At 40.4% G+C, this 19,574-nt stretch overlaps 1 protein-coding gene across 3 annotated transcripts in view; it reads right to left on the bottom strand.

The window, feature by feature from the left end:
* Nucleotides 1–19,574, bottom strand: part of jag1b (jagged canonical Notch ligand 1b) — a 205,092-nt gene that overhangs the window by 177,975 nt on the left and 7,543 nt on the right. For 2 of the 3 annotated variants that reach the window (XM_044372955.1, XM_044372954.1), the window contains exons 3-4: nucleotides 14,326–14,498; nucleotides 10,907–11,062 (exon numbers count right to left, since the gene is read on the bottom strand). The gene's annotated coding sequence lies outside the window, so the exon portion shown is untranslated. Of the gene's footprint in view, nucleotides 1–10,895; nucleotides 11,063–14,325; nucleotides 14,499–19,574 lie in introns of all 3 variants that reach the window. The other variant, XM_044372956.1, reaches the window with a different exon arrangement.

Genomic DNA, 19,574 nt, shown 5'->3' on the forward strand with positions numbered 1-19,574 from the left:
ACTCTTGAGATTTTCTGGTGTAGTCCTTTCTGATTACCATATTAACGTACGTCTTACCTTCAGTTCACCTCAAAACTTTCAGAAAACAAACTTACAGAGGTAGGCACAGATAGAGAGTGAGAGAAAGAGAGAGAGATAGTGAGTCCAAATATGTTTTAAACATGAGGGGGTTTTGTTGCCTGTGTTTTGCTCTCAGCCATAATTAAATTCTTCATTAGCGAACCCTCTGGAAGAAATACATGAAGATAGAATTCAATTTGGAGCCCTAACTCATTTGGCCAACAGTAGAGGAGCAGAGAGAGGGGAAGAGACATGGAAGAGGTAAGGAGGCAAACCCAGAGGCAACAAATGAGCACACTGTTTTAACTTTAATTCGCTGTGTTAATGCTGCTTCTGCAAATATAGTTGTATCTGCTACATCTTGATGAAGATCTCAGTCTACAGTAGCCTGAAGAGGGATGGAAGACAGACTGAAGGAATGTTATTACAAATTTCTTGGCTCCCATATGCCCTTGCCCCTCTATATTTGTAAGAACTGAGGATATCACTTTTATTACTGTGCTAAATGGACTGACTACCTGCTGTGCACTAGGCTTGCCCTGATGTACTTGGGTATTAACTTCAAGTTCATTGATAGAGGACATGGTTAAGCATCTTTTTCAGCAAAGTAAGAAAAAGTAAGTTAAAAAAAAAAGAGTCTGAGAAAGTGCTGTACTTAAAATTCATTCATCACATCTACCATGTCATGCACATCCTATGATCCAGATCATCTCTCCTTAACCCTCAGAGTTAACCATGGCATGATGGACCAGGAAACCATCAAGCTCTGCCCACAGGCTGGCCGGATAACTTTAACTCATCGAAGTGGGAAATAGAGAATCCATTTTTTAATATGTCTACTAAGGTCTTTAGTCATGCCTGGCCTCTCCCTGCGCCTGTCTGACCTACCCCAAGAACGGCTGTGACATAGCTGTGAGGCTCCGAGGAGTAGTGTGGATTTGCTGCAGCTCTTTGATGTGTCAGCAGTGCGTTGGCGGCACACCTCTGTGCAATATTGAAATGTGATGTAACGACGATAGGTAAGGGTGAAGAACTGCCGGCGGCTAATTGAATATGCTCTGCTCTGCAAGGTATTCCTTGGCTCTAGGTCCTCAATTCACCCCTTGAAATTGCATATGTTTTGTGTGTTAGTGTATGTGTGGGTGGGTGGGTGTAGGTGTGTGTGTGTGTGTGCTGTTGTGCAGACACGTGATCATAAATAAGTGTGTGTTTGCATGTGTGCCTGTCTAAGTGTGTTGGAGTTCAAGTGCAATGAGCAAAACACTAACTCCGACTCTTCTGACCTGTTTTTCCTCCAAAAATAGACTGGTATATAAATAGATAGATACATTCATTTTGAAAAATCCTCTCTCTAGTCAGAATGCCCGACTCTGTCCATAGTGAACTGATGGTGAGCTAGAGGGTCAACTCCCCGGTGATCCAGTGTACACGGAGGCAAGCTGACAAATTTACTCATGGTCCGACCTTCGCGGGCACTGCAGAGCTCTGCTGATCTGGAAGTAAGCAGCCAGCATCCTGGGAGAACGGAGGACTAATGGTCGGTGGAGTGGAGCTGAGAGTGAGGGGGATTGTGCAGTCAGATCAGCTCTACGGAGGCGAGGGTTTAGAGGCTTTAACGTGTACGCAGCACATGTAATCCCCAAGCCCCGGGGTAGGACTGTGTGCCAGTAGGATTCTCAGTAGTGCTTGCCATTCTGACGAGGACTGAGAAAAGATATTTTATCATACACATATTCACTTATTTAATTCTTCACATTCTGGGATGCACCAGTCTACAACAAAGTCCAAAAGACACAGGGTTCTGACGTTTATCTTTTAGCTCTATCATAAAATACCCCTAGAGGATAGAGGCACATTTGGCTGCTTGCATCTGAACCTACAAGTGGGTTTGCTTTGTTTCATCAAACAAAATCAGCAGGTTTGATGACTGCATGTGCAGATCCTACCATAATCACAGTGTGCAGCTATGCATGATAACCCCGTCATCTAATCAACTTACTAGACATACTTTTCAGAATATCAGGGGTATTGGATTACCAATGCTTCATTTCCTCTACAAAAACTGGAAGCTCTGATCTCCAGAACAAGAAGATGAGGACATTGTGCTTATTGAAGTTTACTGCGTTCTGTGTTCCCCGCCTCCTCTTTCTCCTGTCTCTACCTTTCCCTTCCCCTGGTTCACACCTCCCAGAGGGAGGTTGTGGAAACCACGCATCAGCAGCACTGCCGCAGTGTGCAGGAAAAAAGCGAGAGGAAAAAGACTCTGTGCAGAATATTGCTGTCTTGTAAAACATAAGCATTGTAAGAGTTAGTCATTATGTTGTGCAGAATCCGTGACAAAAAGGACAAATCTGCTCCTTAGTGTCATTGTTAAACTTGGTTTTAAGAAAATATCAGCTACAGGATCAAGTAATAGCATGGATGCCCATATCAAAAATAACTCAGACAAAACTTTCTTGTTGAGTATATGCCATGCAATTTATGCTACATTTTATGTACAGGGACAAAAAATGTATAATTAATTTCAATTCTTGAAACAAAGCCTGCTAGAAGACCTGATTGTATTAGTGTAAAAAAAACTGTATTATTCCACCTACTGTTAAGACAAGAATATACTTAAAATTCAGCCAATCAGCCCCCAGCCTGTAATCATTTGAACCTTGTTGTGTAAAACTATAAGTGAGATTTTGAGATGCCTAATGGCAACTGAGAGTGCTGCTTGAAATCCTGTGAATTTAACCTTCTTAAGTATGATTAATCATTATGTGCAGTGGATAATTTCCTTTTCAAAGTAGCATTACATCTCTGCCTGTAATCATATCAATCCACATTTCATATCCTTGAATTAATTTTCCCTTTTACGACTACGCATCCACTTCATGACATGCTGTGAGCATGTGAGAAACAATTGATCTAACTTGTAATTTATGCAATCAGATACATGCGTGAGCTACTAAGAGGATCTTGATCTTCTAAGAGGTCTTCAGAGGAAATCAATCTCATGAGGATGTGAAGAAAGTGAACACTAAAAATGACTGATCTGATCAGATAGAATACACATGGGTTAACGTCTGCTTATCATCATAATAACTAAAGCATCCATAAGTCACCCTTCCATTTTGAAGAAAACGGTTGTGAACATGAACTGTATTCCCACATTGATATGCATGAACAATGAACAGTCAAATTAAATCAGATTATTAGATTAATAGCAGAGTGTAATCAGGATCTTATGCACTGGTGAAGATTCTTTAAGGGGACATGTGTGACGTGTAGGTTCATTTAGCTCAAAGGAGACGAGGGGAACTGTTTAGCCAATGGAAAATTGCACCTTATAATGTCCTAGAAAGTGGCTATGTTATTCCTCTAGCTCAGCAAGAATAAATGAAAATCGAATCCCGCTCAAGCATTTCTGTGTCATGCTGCCACAGAAGCGAACGCCATGGTTTAAGGCATTAATTGTTTCTCTGCTATTCAGTGAGTGATATTCATTTTAGCAATAACAGAAGCCCTTATTTTCTAGAATTCATGTGTTTCATGTGGAGTACCTGTCAGCCAGGAGACTGCCTTAAGACAAGCTTATTCATTCCATCACCTGTCTACTACATTTCTCTGAGCCCTTGCCTTGTGTACTGCCAGCCCGACATGCTGCAGGGAGTCCACGATATCTCCCTCTATTAGGAACTCGACTTTAACATGGGGAGCTGCTCCGTGCTGACATGCAGAGCAGATTGATGGGTGCTGTGCTACTTTTAAATACAATTTTCTGCTGGTTTGAGGGGGTTAATTATATCTAGGTCACTGTTTTTTGATGAGATCTAAGAATGTGTTCCAAACAACACAAGCGAAATAAAACACTGCATATAAGCAAGAAAAGAAACACACACACACACACAAAAACATTTGCATGTATGTGTGCATGCGCAGGACTACTGACACACACTCACAAACATGTGCACAAACACACACACACTGCATACTGCATAGTGAATTCACAAACACTATATTCAGAAGCCTCCAGAGCAACTAAGCCACTGGATGGATGCCTGGAAACTGGGTCATCTAAAGCCTTAAATGCAGTCTTTTTTTTTCAAATTCCAAGTAATTCTTTTAATCTTCAACATCTTGCGTTTGCATTTGCATTGGATGCTGGAGAATATGTTGAGCAGTTTAACAAGCAAGACTGTCCCAGATTACAGTCTGAGCAGAACTGGTGGTCATGCCCCACAACAGCATCGTACTGTGAGACAGAATGTTCTGACCAGGCAAAAGTCTGATCAAAATGTTACCAGTAAAGGGTGGTTCACAATGCACAGTAGATCTAGTGGAAAATAAAAAGCATCTAATGACGCAAAAATATGTAGAATATTTCTACATGAGTACTCAGTCCATAAAACAAGGCAAACAGAACAATCTGAGGTGACATTAGTGGTATGACCCCTCATGGCGTGGCCTTCTAACATCTCACCCCCTCCTTGGTCAGCTAATTAGGTCATTCTCAGTGGGGGTTGTTAATATAACCCCTTGATACTGTCATATACTGTGTGCCTAACACTTAGCTATCAACATTAATTCTGTGTTGAACATGTAAATCTAGATGTGAGACGTATTCTCCCACATTTGTAGTAAACATGCTGCCTTTCTGAACAAACTGGATAAAAACATGTATGGTCGAACTTGCACTGTCTGCTTTAGAAAAATTGTGGTCCTGTTGTTGCTACACAATAAAAACAAATATGTCTTATTAAACTGTGAGCTATTGCTATGTTCCTGCATTGATGTCACAGAGATAAATCCCAGTACATTTTTCATACCGGGCAAATACATTCAGATTCTGATTGATGAAAGTTAGTACATTTATGTTCACTTGAGTAATTTTTAAAGAATGTCTCCCTACTTGTAAGTGGGCAATTTTTAGACACAAGAGTAATGAGTACAAAGATGTGTCCTTTAGGGTAGCAAGACAAATTATTCTGGACTGCACCTGATCAAAATAGAAACCATCTATAAAACTTGAGCTGACATGAAAAGCCTTCACCCATCAAATTGTGTGAGGGGACCATGCCAACATACATTCATTTGCTGATGGAGGGAAAGGGAGAGGTTGTGTGTTAACTTTGAGACACAAAACATAATGGATGAGGAAAGTAAGCGCTACTACTAACCAGTGTACGTTCTTTTAACTAAGTAGCTTTCTAATGCCTCAAAAAAGAGGTCTCAAAGACACCAAAATATCTGTGGTGCAGTTTGTTAGAAGTCTGAACATAATCAGAACCATTAGGATATTAGCTAATTAGGTGATCACTTTAACCACAGGCTGTTATGGATAATCTAAAACAATAGACAGACAGTCAGCAGTTTCCTACACTTGGAAAACACAGAATTACAAAATTTGCCAAGAGCCACCTTGAAATGCCTTCTCAATATACAGTATAGGCCGAGTATGCCAAGGAGCACATTTACAAATTCCTTGAAAGTGCTTAACTGGCACCAACACCAGAGAAGGTTAATTGGGAGTGCACACAAATCATTTCATTGTCTTTAACAACAGTTTGAACCAAAGAAAACAAACTTTTAGCATGATTCAGCCATTACAGCACCTACAGTGGTACACCACAGAAACATTTTAGCTTTAGCAATTTTACAGCGACAGTACCCATTTCCCAAACACTGATCAACAATTTCATCGGGGGGAACATCATTATGCAGATACTGTTCTGAATTCCTATCTGCAATTTTCAGACGCACCCTGGAGTGTTGCATTATTAGGTTGCTGCTCTGATTTATTCTCACTGATGCCGTAGATCAATCTAAATGATGCCTTTCATTTCATGGGTTGTTTGGAATGATGCATGTTAGCGCTCTTTAATTGAGATGTTCAGCCCCTCCCTGGTGTCCCCTCCTGACATTTACTGTTGGTTCCAATGAAAAGGAGAATTTGCATATCAAACACTGGTTAAACCATTCTCCCGGGAACTACTTTTTTCCCATATAGCATAGTTATTTTCTTTGTTGTTTGTTTATCTATTATATTTTTGAATCATGATTATTTGATTATTTCAAAATGAATGTGTCAGGGATGTTTACAGCAGGAGGGTAGGTGATGTGTGGAGCTGGGAAGATCTGAGGGGTGCTGTTTTGAAGTTCACTAAACAGTCTGAAACACATGTTGCGAAGAGGTTCCTACTTGAGTCCAATATTAAAATTTAAACTCTACATCATAATATCTGAAAGGACAGATTACACACTGAAAGTGCAGATCACACAAAAGAGACTGTCCTCAAACAAAAATGTCTGATAAGGACAAATAGCAAACTGGGCATCTTATACATGCTGGTCTGATTACTACAACAACCAAAACATTGGTCTTTTCTCTTACATTAAGAATGCCCCATCACATGTGGCAACACCCCCCCCCCCCCCCCCCTTCCCCCCATCACCACCACTAGCCTTCATAAATAATTAAAGATTTAATCTGTGATATTTTCAAAGGTCAGATGCACAACAAAGAGAGAGAAATGCCAGTCCTTCCTCCGCAAGAGCACATTTGGTAATCACTCCACACCGGGTTTATGTTTTCACCTGAAAGCTCTATCAAGTGGTACGACAGATATGATGATGTGTGCGAGGGTGGGGAGGGGGGGAGTGAAGAGGAGTGAGGAAGAAGAGGTGTGGAGGCCACCGTAACCAATGTTGGATCTGGCATTGTCGAAAAGGAAACCTCATGAATGTTTCATCCTTTTGTCTGGAACTGGGCAGGAGTGATCTCTGGGGGAGCCGCTGTGTCCCTGAGACCTGAGCTACTGTACTCGGTGACAACCTGGAGAGGACAGCCCCCACTTAGCCTGGCCACAGGTTCAGAGCAAGAGGCCACGTGCACTTTCATACATAAATGTCTGCTTCATGCATTAAATGGATGTGGTCCTGATGGATTTCTTCTCCTGATGCATTATCAATGAGACCAGCTCTCTGCATCACAGCCCTGGCCCAGACAGAAAGGCCTCTATCATCTATTTCCCTCTTCAGTGCTTCTCTCAACTACCAACCAATGGAAATTTAAAGAGACGCCTCAAGGTGAAGTGGGAATCTTTAAGTAGTGAGGTGTCATTGAGGTGATTTAAGGTTTATGCAAGTTTAAAAGTAGAAATAATAATTAGAGAACAATACTTTTCACAATGTGCATAATTTATATAATCAAGGAAAAAAAACTGATTGAAAAACACAAAGAGAGCTGCACCCGACCTTGTGAATCGTATTCCTCTTTTCATTGTTTCCCATTATTTAATTAGATATATAATATGCATGTGGTGGCAAGCTTGTCAAACTGAGTGACCAAAGTTGGACTCACTGAATATGTAGGAGTTCTAAAGTAGAGAGTTTTTATTGAAATCATATTCATATGCCGTCCACTCTGTTAGTGCAGCTGACTCATCTGCTTGTTCTTTTCCTAAGATTTCAACTCACAGCTGATTATCTGCCACCCTGGCGGTAAAATGTTAAGACTTTGCTGGAGTAAAAAGTTTCCCGACAATTCGATGGTGCTGAAGGAAGTCTTAGTCTCTCTCTCTCTCTCTCACACACATACACACACTCACACTTCATGACACATTTGACTAGTATTCCCTTTGTGCTGTCTCCTCCATAAAGCTGGAAGAGTGGGATGCTGTCAGACAGATATAAGAAGCTGATTGTGTTTATCTTGCAAACAGAGAGTAAAAGACTTTGATTTGATTTGATGTTGTTTGTGCCTTTATAGTCAAACATGGCATCAGCAAACCAGTGGAGGTTTTGTTTCAGGGACATGTTGTGGGCTTTTTAAAAAATAAATTAGGTAATTGCTATCTGCATTACTGCCTGCCTGCCAAACCGGCATCTCTCCTCTACACATTTCCCCACTATTTCATGTACAATCTCATTTCACTCTTGAACCCAATTATCTCTTCCGTCTTCTTTTAATATTATGGCTTCTTTCTGCACACTGCTTCTTGCTATTGTCTTCTTTTTTTACTTATTTCAAAGTGTTTCGTGACTAGAGAGAGTACATGGTGGTAGATAGAAAATTCGAAGAGACAGAAGAGGTGTCAGGGGATGCAGGTTGTGGGCAAGACTGTAAAGAAGACATTGTCGCAACGACACCTCAGCAGCAGTACATCTTGTTGTTCCTGTTCTCTTTACCAACTTCTCCTTTCATCCTCTACTTAGTCCCCAACCAAGCTTTTTCAATGTGCCTGAGCTTATTATTTATCAGTCTATCTATCTATCTATCTATGTATCTATCTATCTATCAAATTTAATAAGCATTAATTAATCTCTGGTTGCTGCAGCAAAACATGTGGGTCACAATGTCTGTAAGGGCTGAACAGGACCAGACATCCAATATAAAGAGAGATCAAAATGTGTGAGTGTGTGAGAGAGTCGATATTTGTGTGCGTGTGTGTCTTTGTTTGCATAATTGCATAGCTCCCTCATTTGATACTCACCTGCTTTCTGTGGGTCTGAGGGGTGTTGTTTACTTGTCAAAGGTGGTGTCTGGTGTCCTTTGTTTGTAGCACCCACCGTTTTTAACCTCCACTCTGCCTTTGAGTTAGTATGTTTCTGTCAGGCAGCAAACCCGGCTTGGCAGGCCCAAAACAGCCAGCATTTCCATTAAACATTCATGAACTGCAGTGCAGTGGCACCAATGCAGAAAGGTCACTCAAGAATGATCGGTTTAGTCGGGTATAGCGCCGCACATCAACACACGGCTTCCTATAATAAATAAATATGTTCCCCACAGACCTGCACCTGCTAGCCCCTTTCCTTTCATAATAGAAAAGAAAATCCCATTGTTGCATGTTTTCACTACTGAATATGATACTGAAGCAAATTATTTGACACAGTCAAATATAAGTCACGCTCTCCATTCTAACACCTGTGTCTTTGAATGACGAGGTTACTGATTACACCATTAAAGGGGCAGTTCACAAAAACACTATAGAATTTCTGTTTTGTGCTCACTGTAAGCAGAGTGTGATCTATCCACCTTGATGGTTTTAGTATGATTTGCTGAGGTATGAAGATATTGACTGTTGCTCACTGTTTAGCATGGCTCAGAGGCTTTTTTTTGTGGCTATGAAAGATCCAAAAATATACATTTGAAAATTTCAATAGCAATGTGCCTTTCCAGATACAATGACAAAGTTACTCAAAATAAGTCACAGATCTAGATATGGCAGGTGGGATTTGGTAAGAAGTAGTTCCAAATCAAATGAACACAATGATGTTTGTAGATTAACAAAAAATGTGTCCTTACCTTTGCAAAGAGACATGAATATTGACTTTTTCTGACTAATTTCTTCAGTGCTTTGAGTATCAAAAGGCACATTATACTAGACTTAAGTCCTCCTGATATCTACAGACTCTTCCAAGTCACTTTGCTAAATTGCGTAATTATTTTCAGCATATAGTGCTGAATGATGGCTACCAGCATTTAATTAACGGAAAGACAAGATTCTTGCAGTGTATGTTCTACAAGTAAAGGTCTGTGTGTGCGCTTCTGCTAACTGTATCTCTTTGTTGGTTGCTCATTTTCTCTTTCCATTATGCATTTGTGATAACAAGAGATGGTTAGGGCAGGTGAAAACAAAAGCAGCGTTTCATGCCAAACCAACTAGAAAAATCCATTGTGCAACTTGATCTGCATATATATAAATTCACCTAAAACACCCCACCCACCTCAGTGGTATTGCACCAGCATGAGCCCTTTTGGCTTTGCATCTGCTCAAACACAGTCTTTGTGTTTAAGGACAGTTCTCTTAAATACACCACAGCGGTGCTGCAAAGACAGAGTGGTTAAATGGTTATTCACTTTGCATAGTGTCATTGCGACATTAACCTTATCATTTGCAGTTGTGGGTTGTTTAAAGCACCCAGATGTAACTGAGGCCATTAGAGAGTAATCACAGGGGATCTGATTCAATGGACTGGGAAGGGCTGCTGGAAGGGCCGGCAAAACAAATCACATTACACCTCAATTAACACCAGGGAGGCCTCTGGAGTCCAGTTTCATTCTCTGGCTTTGTCAGTAACACACTGTCTGCATGCAAATAATCTACATACTATACATCTCATAAAAGAGAGCAAGAGAAAACTTCTGCAGAGCTAGTTACTGTACAGAACTGCGGCGTCTCTCTCTGACCCTGCTCGTCTCACTTGGTTAATTATGAAATGCTGCATCTGGCTCAGAGGGCAGCGAGCTGATAAGTCCACCCCGTGGAGCGGATGGTGTCCCCATCACGAGACAAGGACAGTCCCACAGAGTGTTCACTGTACAGCTCAGGGCCAATTACCCACCTGCTGCATGACTGCAGCTCAGGGGTGTCACTTCATGCTAATACCAGTCCCCTAATTGCTGTTGTTTTCCCAGTTAGAGGGTTATGGAAATGAGATCTTAGCAGGTTTTAAAAGCCACTCAAATTAGACCATAATACTGGTTCACTTTGTTCGGATCGTTAGATTCAAGAGAGGGAATTACCAAGAAGAGACACTGCCAACTACTAGTATTTAACAGACATTTAAAAAGAGACTGGGAAATTTTGGTAGCATATTAATCTAATTATATAGTGAATTAAGCTCTATTATACCTGTTAGAGTTCAGTTTTGGAACAAATTAAAATCAATGTTTAATTTGTGGGAGAACTAAAATAATATATTATGGAAAATTAAATCAACAGAAGCCTTTTAACATGTATACAATTATTACTATCAACTGAAACAGCCACACTCTTCTGGTCAGGGATGATTACAGTAAAGTAAAGAAAATAGGTAATAACATACAACAGTAAGAAGACACTCACTATTTCATTACCTGCTTTGTTATCGCTGTCACTATCTGTTTTTCACACTGGCTAAGCAGCTCACTGGAATAACGTGTCTTCCATTAATTTCACAGTAAATTCCAGAGGCCGCATCCCGCTCCCCATCTCTTTGGCGTTATTTCCCTCAGGATGTCACATGAAGAGTTCTGAAAGAAAGGAACAAATCAAGGTCAGAGAAAAATAGATGCTGGAAGGCCAAGACCTGTACTCTATTACGACCATCATGATAATCCATGATATTGCTATACAGGAGTGATTCACAGTTAGATGGATTGTGCAAAAGAGGAAGAAAATATCAGTCCAAGGCTTTGTCTCCCAGGGTCTCTCTCCGAAATTGCCTTGCAAATTAAATGTACAGATGTTCAATAATTAAAGCGGACAGCTTTGTGTTCAGCGGCACAGTGTGGTACCAATCTTATCAGTACAAGAGCTACGTCCAGAAAAGATGTTTTCTGTTTTGTGACTAATCATTCACTTCAGTGCTTCAGCTGGCTTTTGCCTCCAAACATATTAGTGAAGATGATGATGAGTGACAGGGACTTTTACATCTCGCCCCAATTAGCGAGCCATACTTGTCCCCCCACAACATTTACTATAGGAGGAGGGTTGACAATTGCCCATCAGTCACTCACCTCCTCTTTTCCCCACCCTCCGCCTGCACGCAACCTCCCCTCATTGCCTCCAGACTCACAGGCCTGTTGCCACCAGTGTCACAGCCAGCCGCCATCATTCTCATGTCTCTTTTTCCTTTTCAACTGCAGGCTGAGACTTGCAGGCTGCAGGCTTTTCATTACTGGAAAATTCATTAGATTGTTCAGTAATGTTTTTGCTAAATTAATTTAACATCAAAGACAAGCCAATCATACTTCTCGGTCACAGTTTTTTTCTTACCACTGAATAGGTGGGGACAGTTCGAAATAGGCTCTAATCTTAAATGAATTTCATTTGTATGGTTTTAATAAGGGAGTTGTAGTCTATAATACTGTTTTTGGCATTAAAATGGCTAAATAAGTGCATCATATATGGAGTATCAGTACACAATATTGGCCACCAGCACCTTCAACCACAAAATATGTGTGTGGCTGTCTGGTGGCTACCCAGAGTGATGGTAACATGAGCAGACACACTGCAGGAATGCAATTTCTCAAGTCTGAGCATGAAGTGGGCCAATACACAATAAAATTGTGAGGTTTTAGCACTCCAGCTTTTAGCACCAAATCAGAGTCAAGATTTCGAAAAAGTCACCTAATGGTGTGAGTTTGTTCTACTGTAGCTGTGACATGAACCATTGTAAACCACTGAGGAGTGACGTGATCAGTGGGAGCTGAGTGTTATGGGGTTTTTTGTCCATGGTGTGTCTGAAAGTTGAAGCTGTGCAGAAAACATTAACAGGTGAAGTTACATCATAAATTAATAGCAACAAGCCAACACTTACTACACTAACCATGATGTTTTATTTTCAAAGGACATGCCATACATTTGACAAATACTGTGTTAAATGCATCCGTTTGTTTTATTGATCCCTCTTTCATGGGGTGAAAGTGAACCATTAACTTCCTTCTTTGCTCTGGGAGTTTCCTCTATCGACCCGTTCTTCTCTGGGACGTTTCCAAAGTGAGAGAGTGAAGCAAACTGTAGACACAAGAGCACAAGCCTCGAAGAAAGAAAAAAATCTGTGCTTTTTAAAGAAAATGAGAAGCTGATGTGATTGGTCATTATTGAAATCCTCCAGAACTCCACCTGCTGATAATACATTCATCCTGCTCCACATTTCAGAAATTGCAGTAATTATTTGTTTGTGCAAATGTACCCCCAGTTTGCACTACCCACTGCATTTGCAACCAGTTTTAAGAAAATAAGAGGCATGAGTGTCAGGCTCTCGCCATGTGTTCACAGAAGCCAGGATAAAACCTGCAGTGCAGTGACAAGGAGTCAAAGCTCTGCATGGCTTATAAGGCTTATTAACATTCATCTCCAGCAGAAGCTAAAAGAATAACAAATATTGAATGTGACTTTTAAATACAGTAACTGTGATATTCCCATTTGAGGACTGGCAGCGTGTTGTAAATGAGTGGAACAGCAGTGTGTCGTAATGTGGATTGATACTCTCATAATAACTGTGCTCAACTAAGCAGGCTTTCAAAAAAAAAAGCCCCTTCAGCTATCTGTCTCTCTTGCTCTTTTTATTTCTGTTTCACTTTTCGTACCAATGCAAATTTGATGGCATGGAAGACCAGCTCAAAGCACAACTGGTCCCCCTTTTCTTCTGAACTGACATGCTGATATGCAGGGTTGTGAATGACTGAGTATAATAAGTTTTACTGTACATTCTTTGTCATTGTTGATATGTTTTGCCTATTATGTGCAGTGTCACTTTCATTATCTATACATATAATTGTGGTGTGTTGCAAAGCTGCCTTCCAACTTGTTCCACTGAGTCTGATTATGTAATCTTAGTTCCAAAAGCCATGCATTGATTGAAAAAGTGTTTAATTTATTTTTGGACAACAACATAAAAACAAATCAATATTTTAATCTAAAGCCACTCCTTTCATCATTAGGCCCTCTCAGCCTGCAACAAAGCTCAATGAAATGTTTTACATCTCAGTCTAATTCATGTCCGGTAAAAAGATTTTTTCAACATACAGGAAGAACAAAGCCCCGAAACATCCTCATAACAATCAACTGAAACGTATGCTACTAAAATTCAGCAGTGCTCTCAGTCAATCAGCCCTGTACATCAAAACCAGATTGAATGCTTGTTATATTAAGTAACTGGCAACAAATGGAAAGTGAAACATCCACATACCCATCAATCATAGACATTGTGTTGATGCTCTGAGCTCTCTTTTCTCCTTTGTTCTTATTTCTCACTTTTTCCAAGACTCCCATGAATTATTATAATTTTTCAGGAGAGGGTTTTATTGTTCTTCCTGAAACTAAATGAACTGTTGCTGTTTCCACCATGTCTTCTCAACAAATGAATTATTGGTCAAACTAATTTTAATATATGTTCAGTGCCTTCTCTCACAAAACACACATAGAAAAGTACAATGCTGAACATCTGAGTTGTAACTAACACCTCCCTCCATATATCCTCATTTATTTCGTTTCTTGACAGCCCAGGCCATATAAACTACTCCTTCCTTTTACAGCAGGAAAATAGCAGCACACTGTGTGTCTCATCAGCGTGTCGACAAGACAACATTTTCTCCTCCCTATCCTGAACACAGCAGACTCTCATCTATCCTCCCAGACACATTTGCCCGATGTGACAATGACTTTAGAACAGCCCGGTGTGGGAGGAGAGACCGTCCGTTAAAATAAGCCCATGTCAGAACATACATCAACCACCCTGGAGAGGACCTCACTTCAAGGAGGCCCTGCATTTTGGGGCTGTCCAGCTTACCTATCTGGATGCTGACTGACGACATGAAGGAGATTTAGTGCAGAGTCTCGGTGGGCCTGGTCGGGACAATCCCGGCAGATAGGAAACAGTAATTACAGCTGGGAGGGCGGCACACTGGGAGTCTGGAGCCTTGCAGAGATTCGATGTCATAAGGCCAGTAGCTTCCTGGGTGCCTGGAACAAATGGTTGCTTCAGTTGTCAGAGTAGTAAAAAAAGAGATTTGGGTAAATTTGACTTCAGAGGAGGTGATTTACTGGTTTAGCTGTTTGCTTAGTGACATAATTCTACCCAGATGGGAATATTAAGGCTTTGAGTTCACATTCTGACTTATGTATGAGCTATTCAACATTAATTCACAACACTTCAGCAAAGCGCAATTCACTTCAGCTGACAATGCTAATAAATTCAGCTACCTATATTATTTCTGCAGTATATAAATATTTCAAAGTCTCTCATGGCATTAACAATCTGCTTTTAGGATAGGCATAGCAAAGTAAAGATTATAGACTGAGAACAGGGGAGCTTGGAGGAGGGGATGAGACAGTGGGGAAACAGTGGACGTAAATACATGACATACCCTACCAAGATATTCCCTCTAGCCTTTCAATGACTCATTTACAATATCTGCAGGACTTAATTAGGGTCAACACAGACAGTAAAGTGCCTGCCTGATCTACAGAGACTCAGAAATTTACAGCCGGGTCCACGCAGCCTCTGGTGATGTCTGAAGCATCATCCATTTCTAAATCTTCTTGCTTCATCTTTATTCTTTACCATCTCCCTGTTTCACCCGACAACTCTGTCATTCCCCTTCTCTGTCATTCTGCAGCTCCCTCTTACTTTAACCTTTCAAGCCACAATCTCACTTTCTCCCACTCTCTCTATAAATATCTGTCTCTGAATCTGTCTTTTCCCCTCTCTCCCGCTTGCTTCTGAAGAGAACAGGGGAGTCTTCCATCCCCTGTGGATGTGAACACCCACTCAAGGTTAGGAGTGCTGCAGCTGCAGGAGTCTAACAGACTAGGGTTTCTACGGTCACATGGGACTAATTGAAGAAATTTGTATAGTGAGTCCACAGCATTAATAGCCCATGCTGTCAAACATAACCTCACTTCTCTGCAACAAAAACTAAAGCTAAATTGAATTTTATGGTCTATAAACCTCTAATACAAAGTGATATTTCAGTCTGTTCCTCCTTCCATCCAAAAAATACAGAGAAACACAATTAAACTTTTATACCCTATTTAGCTGAGTGAAAAACACATTCTGTATTCCTAACCCCTGGCATAGCAAAAAAAGAACAATTCAGCCATTTTATGCATCAACCTTTTATGATGTTCCCATTTCTCCTGGTGGTCCAAATGGATTGAGCATTTTGCAGAACTATATAGCGACGCTTTCAAGTCTCCCTCCCAGCAGCTGATGCAAACAAAGACACAATCATATGCACTCAATCATACATACTGTAATATCCCGCTCCTGCCATTCCACTACCCAGATGTAAGGAATCTGAGCTTATTCTGCTGGCATGCTTATTTAAAGTCTAACATGACAAGCATGTCTGAGTAAGGGATGAAATGTAAAATGTAAGTGTAAGATAGCACAGTAGATACAAAATTCAATATTCCTCTTTTTAATGTTTTTTCTTAATGCCGTCTGATGTGGGTATTAAAATGAGGTCAGCCAGGCCTGACGAAGAAATTACATGATTTAATGGCACCCCAGGGGAAGTTTAAATATAGCTCTGCATTACAACTGGCCTCCAACAGCACAGCATGACATGAGTTCATCTATAAACACTTAAATCCTGGATATGGAACTGCCCATTTTGGACGAGACTTCTGGATGGTGGTGTGAATGAACAAACATAGGCCCCGATCAGACAGAGCGCTTTTTAGCGGCCTGGGGTGTTTTATTTGTAATTGTTTTCAATGAGAGTGAAGCCTTTTGCTCGCTGCTTTTGCGTTTCACATTTTTCTCTATACACCTCATGTTTTTACAGGAGCACCCTGAACACCTTGAGTTGACATCATTTGCTTTTTTTCCATTGTCCAATGGGATTAATTGAGAGGTGGGCCCTCTGTGGTGGTGGTGACGATAACAAGTGGAGACAACAATCATGGAGGACTAAACTAGAGGTGGCTGTTGCTGGATACCTGAAGCTATATGATTTTACCAACCGTAGTTACCATGATCCATAACTAAACAAATAAAAGGTACAGATCTGTGAGTTTACTTCACGACAAAATAAGCAGGTTAGGACAAGGACAGGTGATTCAGAGGTTGCCTAGCAACAATGTTTGCAAAGATGCAGCAAGCTGCTCTTTTAAAATTGTAGGCTTTAACAAAAAAAGGCAGTGTGCTTCATGTTTTGCAACCTGCAAAAAGCGCTCTGTCTGATCAGGGCCGTACTCTCCTGCTCCATCGCTAACTATCTGATAATTCGTATTTAACCACCCTGAATCGTTGTACTAAACTAATTTCAAGTTTTGAGGAAACAAATATGCCGAAGACTGGAAAAAAGGACAGAGCTACTAATAGCTAATGATGAAAATTTGCAAGACTTGGTACTAGATGATAGAGGCAGCATGCTAGCTAACGACGCGCATAATGAACACGAACAGAAAGTGCCAGATACAGACATCATGAAAGCTATCAAGTCCCTCAAACAGGACATTTATCAGAAAATTGATGGGGTACTTAAAGCTATTGAGGTCAATATGAGGGAACACACTGGCCACTTGAACAAGGCTGAAGAACGCATTTCCTCCTCAGAGGATACGATCAACAATCTGCAGACAAATGTTAAAGACTTGGAGGCCAAGATAAAGTTATTGGTGTCCAAAACAGATGACCTAGAGTATAGAATGAGGCGTAACAACTTGAGAATAACAGCCATACCAGAAAAGTAAGAGAGGACAGACTACAGTGCCTTTATTGAAAAATGGGTCTCAGAAACTCTCAACATATCCGTGCCTGCAGTGGAGCAAGCTCACCGTATCACCGGCCAAAAACACACCTCTAAATCACTGCAGACCTTTATTGTGAAGTTTCTCATCTACAGAGATAAAGAAAGGGTCTTGAGGGCAGCAAGATTGAAAGGCCAGGTAATGTACAAGGACAGTGTTATCAGATTCCACCAAGACCTGTCGGCTGAAGTCTACAAACAACAAAGGGGCTTTGACGGCATACGGCAAAAACTAAAAGAGAAAGGCATCGCCAAGCATCGGATCCTATTTCCAGCCAGACTTTTCTTGACTTACGGAGAGACCACTTAGACCTTCGACTCGCCAGTAGCAGTCAGCAACTATGTCGCTGGAATAGGAGACTAGACACAGGAGAAGGACTTTCTTTTTGCTCTCTTTTTTGCTAGAGGGACCTTTTCTCGCCCATTGCTAATATCCTTACAGTAAGGTATGCCAGTAATCAATGTGATAACAGTGATGTAGGTAACCTAAGAATTTTCAGTTGACATATATTGAGAGTACTACTCTGTTTATCACATGACATCTTCACTTGAAAAACAGTCTGTCCTGTAATTACTGAGTTGTCACATAACATGCTATTTTTATTTCATGTTTTGGGCTTATCTGTCTTCATTATTATCATTATTATTATTATTATTATTATTATTATTATTATTATTATTATTATTAGAGGAAGAGGAAATTTGATGACTAAGATAAGTATGGAGTGGATTGACATCTATATAAGAGCAACATAAGCAGTGGTTAAGGAAACTCAAACTGACTTACTTCACTGATAGCTGAAGGGATTTATACTTTACAGATTAGAGGTAGTCCAAGCACATTCACGCTGGACAGGTTCAGGGAGGGGTTAAATAGTTCCAAGTTATTCCCTCTTCGCAGCTTGAATATATGTCTAAATGCTAGTGCATATGCAGATCTTCTGGTCTGGATGTTACTAATGTGCAAACCAGGAAAATCACATAGTGCTTCATCTAAGACATTTCGCAGCATCTAAACCCAAACACTAGTGAATACTCTCTGCTCTCTGGCACACATCAAACCTATTCAAGGATCAACTATTTTTTAATCTCTGCTGAACTTCTTTCAAAAATTGAAGGATGTCATTATAATAACATAGTTCTCTCAGACCATGGGGCTGTGTTGTTAATTTACATAGGAAGAAAGCTGGTACATGTTCCTCCTAAATGGAGATTCCAAACTTTCTGGCTCAAGGATCCAAAGTTTGAAGAATATCTAGGCCAATAAATTGACCTATATTTTAAGATACACACCACTCAGACTTCCACATGTAACAGGTAGGAAGCATTCAAAGCATATATTAGAGGATAAATTCTCAGTTTTACAAGCAAACAGACTAAACAAGCCAAGGAAAGAATAATCTTGTTAGAGTCTAAGATTAAAACATTGCAGAGAAAAATATTCCAGCCAGGATATGACAGATGCAAATAGGGAACTGCTATCACTTTGTTCTGAGTATAACAGGCTATCTGCCAATGAGGCCGTTGCCAATATGCTGAGACTCAAATATCTGTACTATGACCAAGGAGACAAACCTGGTAAACTTCTTGTTTGGTGAATTAAACAGCAAGAAGCAGAGAGAGTAATAACTTACATTGAGGATGATGAAGGAAAAAAGATAGCGGACCCAGTGGAAATTAATGGAGCATTTAGACATTATTATGAAAATCTTTACTGCTCAGAAGACACTAACAATTTAGACATACAATCAACCTTCTAAATGAAATGTTTAAAGAATCTTATGGGGTTCTTCCACCCTCAATGAGAGAGGCCTTAATAAATTCGCACCATATCAGCTTACTGAATTCTGATACAATGATCCACTGCAAAGTTATAGTGAGAAGATTGGAGGGTATACTCCCTTCTATGGTGGGGAAAGACCAGAACAGTTTTATATTTGGAACACAAGGCTCCCACAGTGTCAGAAGGGTACTAAATATATTATATAGCCAGCAAGGGGCACCAGACACAGCACTTCTTTCAATTGATGCAGAGAAGGCCTTTAATAGAGTCAAATGGCCATATCTGTTTAACATCATCACCTGTTTTGGAGAGAAGTTTTGAAATTAGACAAAGGTATATTATGCACAACTGTCAGCAGAGGTGCTAACAAACAATGTGGTATCTAAGGCTTTTAAAATAAGCAGGGGTTGCCCTCAAGGCTCCCTTTATCACCACTTTTATTTATCCTGGCAATAGCAGTCAGAATGCACAAACATATTCATGGAGTTCAGATGTGAA

The sequence above is a fragment of the Thunnus albacares genome, chromosome 14, assembly GCF_914725855.1.
Source record: "Thunnus albacares chromosome 14, fThuAlb1.1, whole genome shotgun sequence".
Taxonomy (NCBI): domain Eukaryota; kingdom Metazoa; phylum Chordata; class Actinopteri; order Scombriformes; family Scombridae; genus Thunnus; species Thunnus albacares.